Raw genomic sequence first — 11,130 nt, 5'->3', positions numbered from 1 at the left:
AAAAAAAAAAAAAAAAAAAAAAAAAAATTGAAGGAGGGCAAGAAATTTCACAATTTCTTGTGATAAACAATCACCATCTTTATAGTATCCATATAACTATTCAAAAATAAAACATTCTTCCTAAGACCTGTGTGGTAAGTCAGTAGATAAGAGGCTTTTGTAAAGTGCTACTTATTGGTAGCTGACTTATATGAAGTAGTCCTAATGAATAATGAGGGTTGACTAGTCTTGTTTGAAACTGTGCCTGTGTAAGTTGTAGCAGTCTTATTTAAAGTGTATAACAGTGCTCTCTTGCTTAATTTAATCTTTAACATTATAGCATGCCACAACTGTAAAGTATTAATGCTATTGTTACCCAAACAAGAAAAAGATTATTATTTTATTATGTCAAAAGTTTAAGATGTTCTACTGCCATTGTTCTAGCTGTCCAGTGCATTAGCAATTCTTGATGTGCTTAGGAGGTGGATCCATGAATTCCTTAGACTTTCTGCCAGAATTAAAAAGTGTCTGATTAAATGGTGAACAGTAAGTAGACTGAGGCAAATTTCCAGTGATGCTGTCATTTTTTATTTTGCTATGCCTTTAGCTTGAAGATTACAACACAATTCTGTTTAAAACCAAACAGCATTAGTTCTTATCTATTCCCCAGATGGGAAATCTATTTTAAGTCAATATTTTAAAGAAATATGAAGCCATAACAAAAGCTATCATTAATTTTTCTCTGAAGTGCTAGTTAATGCATGCAAAGAAAATAGAGCGATTTAAAACTATTCATCGTTTAATGTTTAATGACACTTATTTTCAATATATTTTATATGGGTAATTTTTTTTACCTCCTCTAAAGAGGAATAATATTTATTGACTAAAGGTAAAAAACAGTGGTTTAGACACCAATTCTTTTTCAAGATCTTTGACTATATAATACATTGTACAATGGATTTTATTCTTCATGAAATTTTTAGTTTCCCGACCTATAAGACAGAGATAATGACTTAGAGAGAGTTCTACAGGAGACTCAGACTTTAAAATACTTAGATTGATCGATACAAGAAAGTAAAGCAAAAGATAAGGAGTGTGAGAATTTCAACAGAAAATTAGAAGCTATAAAAAAATCAGTGGGGCCAGGCGCAGTGGCTCACGCCTGTAATCCCCGCACTTTTGAAGGCCGAGGCGGGTGGATCACAAGGTCAGAAGTTTGGGACCAGCCTGACCAACATGGTGAAACCCCATCTCTACTAAAAATACAAAAATTAGCCATGTGTGGTGGTGCGCTCCTGTAATCCAAGCTACTCAGGAGGCTGAGGCAGAATTGCTTGAACCCAGGAGGTGGAGGTTGCAGTGAGCTGAGATCACGCCACTGCACTGCAGCCTGGGTGACAGAGTGAGACTCTGTCTCAAAAAAAAAAAAAAAAAATTAAGTGGATATTCTTAGTCTGAAATTTTTTAGAAATCTGAAATTTTAAAAAAAAAAAATTGATTTTAAAGGCAGATAGAACAAAGCAGACCACAAGGTTTATGAAATCAAAAACAGGTCCCTAGAAAATATTAAATATAAAAGCAAAGTATTAGAAAAATAAATAGAAAAAAAATCAAAGCAGAGTGTTTAAAATATGTATTGGACACAGTTAAAAAATCACACATAGGTGTAACTGGATGTCCCAAAGAAAAGAGAAAGACATGGTGGCAGAAACAATGTTTTAAAAGACAATGATAGAATTTTCAAACTCAAAAAACACATGAATCCAAAGATTAAGGAAAATCATTGAATTCAATGCATTTACAAGGAAATTATCAATAAACACCTCATAGTTCACTCATTAAAAAACAAAATATATACAATTGAAAAGAGAATTTGTAAACTAAAAGGTAGGTCAGAAGATACCCAGACTGACACACAGACAGTTAAGAGGATGGAGAATCCAGAAACAGCATAGAAACTTACCAGACATGATCAAAAGGTTTGCTCAAGGTACAGAAGAAGGGAGAAGAAAATGGGACTAAAACAGTATTTGAAGAGAAAACAGCCAAGAATTTTTCAGATTTAATAAATGCTACAAATCTCCAGAAGGATAAGCACATTTCGATTTTCTAAGAAGTAAGCAATATAAAGTTTGGATAATTGAGGTTGCATTGTATTTTTTTGGAATATTAGAACTGGAAGATGCCTAAGAGATAAAGTAAATATAACCCACTGATTTTATAGAAGCAGCAGCTTGAGGGGCCTACCAGTAAATAACTTGAGAGTCAGACAGAATCAGAACTCTTAAATTCAAATTAAGTGATATATTCACTATACAAGACTTTCCTATCTAATTTTTTTAAATTAAATCAACAGCATTATCAGAAGATATAGAGCATTCTATTATTTTAAATATAGATTTTCCTAAACTACTTTTTAAATCTTTCTTGTTGACTTTCATCATGTTGGCATATTGATAGTGAGAAAGAGTAATGTCAGTCACTTGTTCAAGATCACATGTTAGAGGCAGATCAGGGACTAAAATTCAAGTCTCTGAACTTTCAAGCTCAGAGTGTTTTTCACATGTATTTTTTTTTTTTTTTTTTTAGATGGCATTTGAGCACTGCAACTGAAACTGAAAACTGCTGTTCTTTCGCCTTCATTTTTAGCTTTAGCTATTATTTGTTGTGTAATCCATACAATTTTTTTTTTTTTTTTTTTTTTTTTTTTGAGATGAAGTTTTGCTCTAGTCACCCAGGTTGGAGTGCTGTGGCACAATCTCGGCTCACTGCAACCTCTGCCTCCTGGGTTCAACGAATTCTCCTGCCTCAGCCTCCCAAGTAACTGGGATTACAGGTGCCCGCCACCTCACCCCGCGAATTTTTTGTATTTTTAGTACAGACAGTTTCGCCATGTTGAGCAGGCTGGGCTGGAACTCCTGACCTCAGGTGATCCGCCTGCCTTGGCCTCCCAAAGTGCTGGGATTACAGATGTGAGCCACTGCACCCAACCAATCCATACAATTTCTAATCCAATTCTCTGTACTATGTGAAAGGGGGGTGGAGGAGTACAGGAGAGAATGGAAAAAGGAACTATGATTTATTGATAATAGACATCTACCTTTTCTCTACCTACCATTTTTTTCCTCATTTCTTCTAGGAATAGACCCCATCACTGTCCTGCATGTAATAATGAATACATGGCTAAGTTATGGCAAAAACAGTTTATCTTCCTGTTAGAACAGCAATTGGTCCAGGGTTGAGAACTTTACTCAAGCTTGGAATATTAGCCTTCTTCCAGGACTTTTAAATTGAGAACATTTACTGTCTAGTCATGAAGCGATGAGTTAATGATCCCAGGAAGAGGGATAGTGCACATCATTTCAGCCAGCTTGAGAAAATGAAGTCACTGTTTAGAAAGAACCACAGGAAGAGAAGGAAGAGAATAATACAGAGTAGAGCCTCTAGTTCGATGTTCCATCTTCCCTGTCCTTACTATAATTAATGTGCCAATAAATTCACCCTTTTGCCTAACAAGCTCAAATTGAGTTTCAATCACTTTCATTTCAAAGATTTTTTATTGATGCAGAGATTTGTACAGATGGTCCCCAAGTTATGGCTCAACTTAAAATTTTTCAACTTTACAATGATGCAACAGATACATACATTCAGTAGAAACCATACTTTGAATTCTGAGCATATGCTCAGAAAACTTACATTAGCCTATGGTCAGGCAAAATCATCTAACCCTAAGATTATTATATAATAAAGTGTCGAATATACCATGTAATTTATTGAATATAGTATATGATAGAGTACAGTATCATTTTTCAGTCCTTGTGGTCACATGACTTGGAGCTGTGGCTCACTACTGCTGCCCCACATCATGGGAGATTATCATCTCATAGCCATAGCCTTGGGTAGGCTAAGCTATGATATTTGGTAGGTTAGGTATATTAAATGCATTTTTGATTTAGAATATTATGAGTATATAAAGGATTTATCAAAGAGGTAAGTCTAGGAGTATTTATACTTAGAACTGAAACCTTGTCAATTACAGTCTTTAAAATGTGGAACTTGATGAAACAAGATGGGATGGGGACAATGCAAATCACTCCATCCCCATCTGGGAGTACGATATGCCTGTTATGTAAGTTGAGTGGTTTGAGTAGTGCCTTCCAAAAATTCGTATCCACCTGAAACCTCAAAATATGACCTTAATTGGAAATGGGGCCTTTGCAGATGTAATTAAGTTGAGGTCGTACTGAATAACAGTGGGTCCTAAATCAAATGACTGGTGTCGTTATAAGAAGAGGAGAGGGCACACAGAGACACAAGGAAGAAGACCATGTGAAGATGGAGGCAGAGACTGGAGTGATGCAGCTACAAACCAAGGAAGTCAAGGATTGCGAGAGCCGCCAGAAGCTAGGAAGAGGCAAGGAAGTATTCTTCCCTGGAGTCTTCACCAGGAACATACCCCACTGATACTGATAGCAAAAGATTGCAGACTTTTAACCTCTAGAACTGCAGCAGAATAAAATTCTGTTGTTCTTAGCCACCCAGTTTGTGGTAATTTGTTATGGCAGTTCCAGGAAACTGGTACATGTAATAACAAAACAGTTGGTTAAATCATTGCCGATTACATTTAGGATTCAGACAACATTCCTGCTGTGTCTGAAATTCTAGAAAAAAGAAAAATAGGCAGATACTTCCCCATGTTCGTACTTCTTATAGATTGCTGGAAGATGCTGGAAAGAAATAAGCTTTAGTTAAAACCGACTCATCTGAAGAAGACTGAGAATATTCGACTCATAAAACAGGTGTCAGATGTAGGTTTTGTGGGTCTGACAATGATACAGTTTTGTGTACTCTGTTTAACTAAAAGAATACAAATTTACATACTAAAGAGAATATTTACTTAGAAAATACATAAAACCAAGTTACAACATTTTAAAAGTTGATAAATACCATAAACATCACAATTTCAAAAACTCCATTCACAATGCAGAAACACCACCAGGCCTAAGAGTATAACCTTCAAGCTGGGGCAGCCCATTTGCTAATGTGCAGCCATGGCTGCTACTTCCTCCCCAAAGGGGCAGTGTAAGTAACAAGCACATGAGCTTAAACTTCTTTAGGTTCAGGATACATCCACCTCTGCATAGAGCTTGGGCTAAGATAGGCCCATTTTGCCATTAATTGGCAGTCCTAGATAGTTGGACAGTCAGGAACTATGCTGACAACAAAGCTGAATTTTCTACCTTCACAATATAAGATGCTTCATGATCTTCTCTGCTCTCCTTTCTCTGAGATTGAGTTCATTGTTACCTCCTCTTTCTCCCTCTGATTTATTCTCTCCGTGTACATCCAATAGTTACCTCTGCTTATTTGCAACATTATACTTATTTCATGACATTGACATTTGTTATTAGCTGTATGCTTTTTTTTATTTTCAGGTGAAAAAACCATGAAAACCCAACTCAAGCTTCCACAAAAAGAAATTTGGTGGGCTGTGATCTCTAGAACATATAGAGGTAGAGTAGTTTCCTGCAGTTCAATCAGGTCTGGCTGTGTTTCTCTGTGATTCTCCTAGCATTGCCCTTGTCCAAGGGCTGGTTTCATCCTCAGGCTGATTTTCCCCTAATCACAAAGTAGCTGCCTGAAGCAACAGACCTTACATGCCCCCTCTTTTATGTTTAAGTAAAAAAGATTATAAGCATCCCACCGCCACTCAACATTTCTGAGCTTTGTGCAAAAGCCGGTCTTAATAAAAGAGTATCATACAGGTTTATGCCTTGGTTGCATGCTCACCGAAGAACCAATAACTATACTAAATGATTTCAAATTGTCCCTGGACTTGGCCATGGAATTGACCCCACACAAATATGTAATCTCCTGGCTGCTACACAGTGGGAAATGGTTAGATGTTGGGTATGCAAACAAAATGTCCATCATAATCACGGTGGATTCTCTTTTTATAAAACTGTGAGATACTAGAAGATAAAACCATGAGGTCCTGGAAGATAGAGACACTGTTGATTCACCCTTTTATCTTCAGGTCCTAACCTATGGCTGGCATATAATGAATATCGACAGCCACCTGAAAGAATGGACAAACAAAATAATAATTGATTCTCCCCAAAACTATTTTTGTCACCAGCCATTTCTATAATTCTTAAAGAATATTATAACTGTAATAATCTCACTCTCCACGGTTACAATTTTTATTAATTGCTTCCTGGCTCTTTCATTTGATTTCAATACATTGCCGATTATTTTTAGAGCTGCCATTAACACAGATTTCAATCACTGTCCTGTTTTCCCCTTGAGCAGTGAAGCGGTTGTCATGGAAACAGAATCCAGTGCCTCTTTCTAAAGCCTCACATCAATGCAATTTGATGAGAGGAACTAACATACTCTCTCGTACCTGTATTTTATACGTGTGAAGATCTATTGCCTGAAAAAGATGCAAGTCATTACTGGAGTAAAGCATACTTGATGATGCATGGATTTGACAACTTGTCCAAAAAGATGTATCAGAGCTCTCATCTGGAAATAATGCCCTAATCAGTGTAAGAGAAAGGTTTTAATGCTTGAATTCACTAAAAATGTGAAGTCACAAGGTAGATTTTATTTAAAGGTGGGAGGAAGAATAATTTTAATTGGCACCACTCATACAGCACCAAGTCACAGACTAGTAGCGTTTCTCAGAGAGCCCTATATGATGATTATGTGGGAAGAAGCCTCATTTCCCTCAACTCCACCCTATACAAAAAAACTGAATTTGAAGTCTAATCCAGGTAGAATGGGGGTAGGGGGAGGGAGTAACTTCCCAAGCATCTCTGGATGAGGTAGCTCTGTCAGCCAAGGGAGACCCTTTGGAGAAAGTCTAGTCTAGGCCTCAGCTTCAGCACTTTCAGCAGCTGGGGAAAGTGTAGTAACTCTGTAGTAAACCAACAGCATCAATTACGTATAAGTATAAGAATTCATCACCAAATTCAGAATCAATTACGTATAAGTAATTCAGCATCAATTACGTATAAGTATAAAGAATTCATCACCAAATTTTTTATCACCTTCATCAGGCCTTTATGGAAATGATTCAAAAGAGGGTCTAGTTACAGGAGGGTCTAGGACCAGGTCCTAAATTCTCAGCTAGGACAAATTTAAATAGAACAACCTTTAACCTTGTCAGCATGCTGGAATATTTTATTTGGTGGCTGGATGTGCTATGATGAAATTTTCTATCATGTCATGAGATATTTGCATGGAGTAGCCTGTATATCTCTGAGGGTAGCCTGTTAACCCAAGGACATGGTCTAGAAGAAGCCAGGATAAGGCAGATACAGATGACAAAGGGGCCAAGGGAGTTGGGATCGGAGAAGGTTATAATACTAAGGCCAACTATACCCACAGGGACCTAAAGCACAGGGACCCAAGCAAAACAGATCTGAGTAGAACAGCTACAGCCAAGTAATCATAGAAGCAGTATTGCATCCTAGAAACAAGCAGGTAGCAATGAGCTAATACGCCAGAAACAAAGCTGGAAAGGTACGTGTACAGACTGGAAAGGGATTCATAAACTGAGATCAGTATCAGAAAAAGGGATGAGGCAGATGATGAGGCTGGGCTGTAAGACAGCAGTTGGGATCCTACCCAGTAGATTTTGTTGCAGTAGATTTTTACCAGTACAATGTTTTAAACTGGACAAACAAAAGGCTTCTTTTTGGTTTTGTTTCATTTTTTATGATCTGATTGTTTGGTTTACAATATGGCCCTATCAAGACTGTATTTTAAAAGATAACAATCAGTATATCTGCTCTTGGTCTATGTGTTCTTGGTCTCTGAATAAAAGGAAGATTATCCATGAACTAGATCACAGCCGATTCTCCCAGTTGTCCTGGCTGCCACTTTTTTTTTTTTTTTTTTTTGCTTGCCTTCATGTCAGCCACATCCCAGCTTTTCCCAAGGAACTTTCAGTTATAGTTATAGGAGCCATCCCATCACTTTTCTAGGAGAAAATCAGGTCAGTGTTATTACAGGAGTTGGTTCCACATACCACCAGGTTTAGAAATATTTTTTCTGTCAAAACATGCACAGGCTTCCTAACACCAAATACCACTACAACAAAGCCAGACCACATTTGGCCTAATTTTAGGACTCAAGGGTATTCAAGGCTGGCAAGATCTATGCCAGGCACTTGGAGTTGCTTTCTTGCCTTCTTCATACTAGGCCTATTTCCAAGGGGCTGGGTACAGATCTTGTTTTCACTTGTTTTGTTTTGGACAAAATTCTTAAACTGCTCCTACGTGGACTCTTCCTTTTTGATCTGTACCACTTAAACCATACACCCCACCCTGCACCACTTCCCCTCACTGTGCCCATTCTTGCTTTCTCACTCATTCTTGTTTTGACAATCCCACAACACTCCCCTCACTCACTCCATGGTAGAATTCCAGGAGGACTAGATCTGAGTGAGACAGTATTATAAAAGATGACGTCAGAGGAAAGCTCAGAGCTAGGCCAAAGCCTTGTAAGCCTTTGGAAGGACTTTGGCTATTACTTTTAGAAAAATGGGAAACCATTAGAGCAAGCTTGTCCAACCTGTGGCCCAGGACGGATGTCAGCACAGCTCCACACAGATTCGTAAACTTTCTTAAAACATTATGAGATTTTTCTGCAATTTTTTTAGCTCATCAGCTATTGTTAGTGTTAGTATATTTTATGTGTGATCCAAGACAATTCTTCTTCCACTGTGACCCAGGGAAGCCAAAAGATTGGAAGCCCCTGCTTTAGAGATTTTTCAGCTGAGGAGTGGACATGGTCTAAAATAATGAATAGGGGCCGGGCGCGGTGGCTCAAGCCTGTAATCCCAGCACTTTGGGAGGCCGAGACGGGCGGATCACGAGGTCAGGAGACCGAGACCATCCTGGCGAACACGGTGAAACCCCGTCTCTACTAAAAAATACAAAAAACTAGCCGGGCGAGGTGGCGGGCGCCTGTAGTCCCAGCTACTCGGGAGGCTGAGGCAGGAGAATGGCGTAAACCCGGGAGGCGGAGCCTGCAGTGAGCTGAGATCCGACCACTGCACTCCAGCCTGGACGACAGAACGAGACTGTCTCAAAAAAAAACAAAAAATAATAATGAATAGGGATCATTCTGGTTGTTATGTTAGAAATTAACAGCAGAGGGAGCAAGAGTGAAAGTAGGAAATCCAGCACAATAATTCAGATTGACATGATGGAGGCTTGATCCAAATTGTCACAGTAGAAGCAGCAAGATGAGGTCAGACCCAGATACATATTTTGAAAATTGAGAGAAAAGGATTTCCTGACAGATTGGATATGGGGCATGAGAGAAATGATGGAGGCAAAGCTGACTCTAAGGGTTTGGGTCTGAGCAAATATTTAAAAACTTACATAGTATTTCCGGAAATCATGATTGTGCCAGACACAATTCTAAGCGCTTTACCAATCACAATTCATTTAATCCTCAAAACAGCCTATGAGATACACGCTACTAGTGGGCCCAAACTTGATGCACAGACTCCCTAAATGATTTGTGCAAGTTCCCAGTGAATGTTGTTGCCAGTAATTGAGATGAATCAGTACAGGAGTAGAACAGATTTGGAGCAGAACTAGGAGTTTACTTTTAGACTTTTTAAGGTCTAGAGACTACTCACAACCCACCTGTCCAGGTTCAGTCCACTTTTGCTTTCAGCTGATATTAGTCCATGGTGTATACTTCTTACCTGCAGTGTTATATCAGGTACTCCAGGCTGGCATCAGGGGTCCCACAGCTTGGTCGTCCACTGAAGTTAGTGATATGCTGGTAAATGCACAACAACTAGCCCTCCAGGGGGAAAAAAAAACTAGCATTTGCTGAGTATTTGCTGATTTGGGTGGCATAAATATTCACACCATAGCCAATTTTACACAACCGCCATGATGTTATTGAAAATGGACGTTGGAAAAGGTGCATGCTATCTGCCCTCTGCTGTAGTGTGCCAATGACTGGAGCCACTACAATAATTTTAAAGCCCTGGTTAATATCTGGAAATGGTATGTCAGTGCTCTCAAGTGAGAAGGAGAATTTATAATTGGAGACATAGCCAAGGTAGCTGGGAAAAATAATTTAGGCTTGAACTAGAGTTTTAATTACGTATGATAAAGAAAGCATAGACAGAACAAATTCAAAGAGATGGAATAATGGAGGGGCTGCATGACTACAGGAGAGCGAAATGATTGAAATAGCCAATTCTGCGTTAATGTCATGAGGGTGGGGAGCAGAGATGACTATAATGGAATCTGAAGAGATTTTAAAGTCAGGTCAGCCAATCAGAGGAAGTCTTAGAAGTAGGTAAAGGTGCAAATATGAATTTTATTGCTCCAATCAGTGATGAAAGGAAGCATTTGAGAACTCCAGTATCAGGCAGTAGCAGAACCACTCAAGTGTTTACTAAATGACTGCTCCTACAAAACACCTGATCCAGGAGGAAATTTTTAAAATGTTTCCAATGCAGTGTGTCCAGGATAGGTCAAGGAAAAGCTCCATAAGTTATTTATGCATAATATAAGGTTTGGGAACCTGGTAAGTACCAAAGGCAGAAGGATTCAGGATATCAAGGAGTCCCAAGAGCAAATAAAGGACACCTAATGATGAGAGTAGAGTTTAGGGTCAGAACAGCACTGACTAAAAAGAATAGGATGAAGATGACACAGCAGTGACATACATAGGTGGGATACATAGGTGAGAACTGATGCTGAGACCTAAACACCAAGAGAGAAGTTAAGCATGCTTAACAAAAATTCAGAAAGGGTCCTGTACACATCACCAAGAAATTTTTTAAGTTTATTCTAAAGACAATGGATACCAAGAGAAAATACCATTCGGGGAAATGACATAATGATTTGCTTTTACAGTAGTGTGGAAGATAGAATGCAAATAAGCAAGACTGAAAGTAAGTGAACTAATTAAGGGGCACATCATGCAAAAGATGATGAGGGTGTGAACAATGGCTGTGCCAATAGCAATGGAATAGTGAGGCTGATTAAAGAGCTATTTTAGAGTTAGAACTGACATAGCAGGATATCTGGATATGGATATCTATTAATATAGAAGGAATAGGCAGAAATTAAGAATAATTCCCCCATTTTTGACTGTGGAAAGTGA

This window comes from Rhinopithecus bieti, unplaced genomic scaffold, assembly GCF_001698545.2.
Source record: "Rhinopithecus bieti isolate Rb0 unplaced genomic scaffold, ASM169854v2 scaffold_50922, whole genome shotgun sequence".
Classification (NCBI taxonomy): domain Eukaryota; kingdom Metazoa; phylum Chordata; class Mammalia; order Primates; family Cercopithecidae; genus Rhinopithecus; species Rhinopithecus bieti.
The sequence above is the reverse complement of the archived record's forward strand: the minus strand, read 5'-3'. Positions refer to the sequence as shown.